We start from the raw sequence: 2,202 nt of genomic DNA, 5'->3' as shown, positions 1-2,202 counted from the left end.
TATTTTCCGTAGTTTTTCTTCTAATTCTCTGCGCTTGCGAGCCTCCCTTCTCAGATCTTGTTCAGTTTCTCTCTGCTTCTTTATGTCCTCTTCGAGTTGTTTCAGTCGATTTTGTTGTGCTCGAACTGCTTCTAGAATTTCCGAGCTCTTTTCATTCTCGGAATTTTGTGGATCTTTGTTTGGGAGTGATGTCTTTGGGCGATTTTGTTTGTTTCCTCCTGGAGTGCGTGGTGATAGAGGGCTGTCCGGTCGTTCTCCGGTGTCAACTTCATCCTCTTGTTCTGATGCAGCGTGGTCATTGTTGGAGGGGTCGTCCGCCATAGTAGAGGGATGACTTCTAGGTCCCCGGCAACGGCGCCAATGTTCCGAGGGTTACCTGAAACGTGTAGCTCGGTCGTTTTGGAGAGGCCCGAGGTGGGGGTCAGGGACCCGAGCTTGATATGTGGAGTGGTTGGTGGTTGTACCTGCAATGACACTCCGATGCTTAAGTTAGCATGGGTTCAAGCAGATATGTGTAGAATGTGGAATGTGTGTCACACCTGGGTGCTCCAGTGTATTTATAGTAGTTGGCCGTGATCTTCCCTGGATAAGATATTCTTATCTTATCTTATCTTTTGGGGGTTTTATCTCTATCTTTGTAGAACCGCCTTTCCTAGGCCTTTTCCGGCCTTTAGGTTTTGGGCTGCGTTCCTTTTGATGGGCCTTCTTAGCTTTATTGTCCGAGGTCCGACCTCAGGCGTGGGCCTTGGGACGAGGTCGGACCTTTCATGGATTTTGCCGAGTTGGAGGAGCCCGGTCAGGGTATGAACAGTAACTATGTCTTAAAGTTATGAATAATTCCATTAATCCTTCACCTCTCTTAAATGAAAAATGTTTTTAATCAAAAGAACAAAAAGTACATGAATTTCGAATTTATCCTTGAATTTAGTTCAATTATATTGATGTGGTGACAATACTTTTTGTTTTCTGAATGAATGCTTGAACAGTGCATATTTTTGATCTTGTTGTTTATGAATGTTAAAATTGTTGGCTCTTGAAAGAATGATGAACAAAGAGAAATGTTATTGAGGAGCTGAAAAATCATGAAATTGATTCTTGAAGCAAGAAAAAGCAGTGAACAAGAAGAAGCTTGCGAAAAAAAATAAAAAAATAAAGAAAAAAATATAGAAAGAAAAAGAAAAAGCAAGCAGAAAAAGCCAATAGCCCTTAAAACCAAAAGGAAAGGGTAAAAAGGATCCAAGGCTTTGAGCATCAATGGATAGGAGGGCCCAAGGAAATAAATTCCAGGCCTAAGCGGCTAAATCAAGCTGTCCCTAACCATGTGCTTGTGTCATGCAGGTCCAAATGAAAAGCTTGAGACTGAGTGGTTAAAGTTGTGATCCAAAGCAAAAGAGTGTGCTTAAGAGCTCTGGACACCTCTAACTGGCTGTCCATTCATCTTTATCCCTTCAGGCGTACTCAGATGCTGATTGGGTTGGTGATCCCACTAATCGTCGTTCTACTACTGGTTATTGTTTGTTTCTTAGCGAGCTAAGAAGCAAACGTTCACTGCTTGATCAAGCACAGAAGTTAAATACCGTGCTCCTGCTGACTGATGAGCGGATAATTTATACGCTTTTTGGCATTGTTTTTAGGTAGTTTTTAGTAAGTTCAAGCTACTTTTAGGGATGTTTTCATTAGTTTTTATGTTAAATTCATATTTCTGGACTTTACTATGAGTTAGTGTGTTTTTCTGTAATTTCAGGTAATTTCTGGCTGAAATTGAGGGACTTGAGCAAAACTCTGAAAAAGGCTGACAAAAGGACTGCTGATGTTGTTGGAATCTGACCTCCCTGCACTCAAAATGGATTTTCTGGAGCTACAGAACTCCAAATGGCGCGCTCTTAACGGCGTTGGAACGTAGACATCCAGAGCTTTCCAGCAATATATAATAGTCTATACTTTATTCGGGAAGTGACGACGTAAACTGGCGCTCAACGCCAAGTACATGCTGCTGTCTGGAGTCAAACGCCAGAAACACGTCACGACCCGGAGTTGAACGCCAGAAACACGCTATAACTCGGCGTTCAACTCCAAAAGAAGCCTCAGCTCGTGGATAGATCAAGCTCAGCCCAAACACATATGAAGTCGGCCGCGGAAGTGGATTTATGCATCAATTACTTACTCATGTAAACCCTAGTAGCTTGTCTAGTATAAATAGGA

The sequence above is a fragment of the Arachis duranensis genome, chromosome 2, assembly GCF_000817695.3.
Source record: "Arachis duranensis cultivar V14167 chromosome 2, aradu.V14167.gnm2.J7QH, whole genome shotgun sequence".
Taxonomy (NCBI): Eukaryota; Viridiplantae; Streptophyta; class Magnoliopsida; order Fabales; family Fabaceae; genus Arachis; species Arachis duranensis.
Note: the sequence above shows the minus strand (reverse complement) of the source record.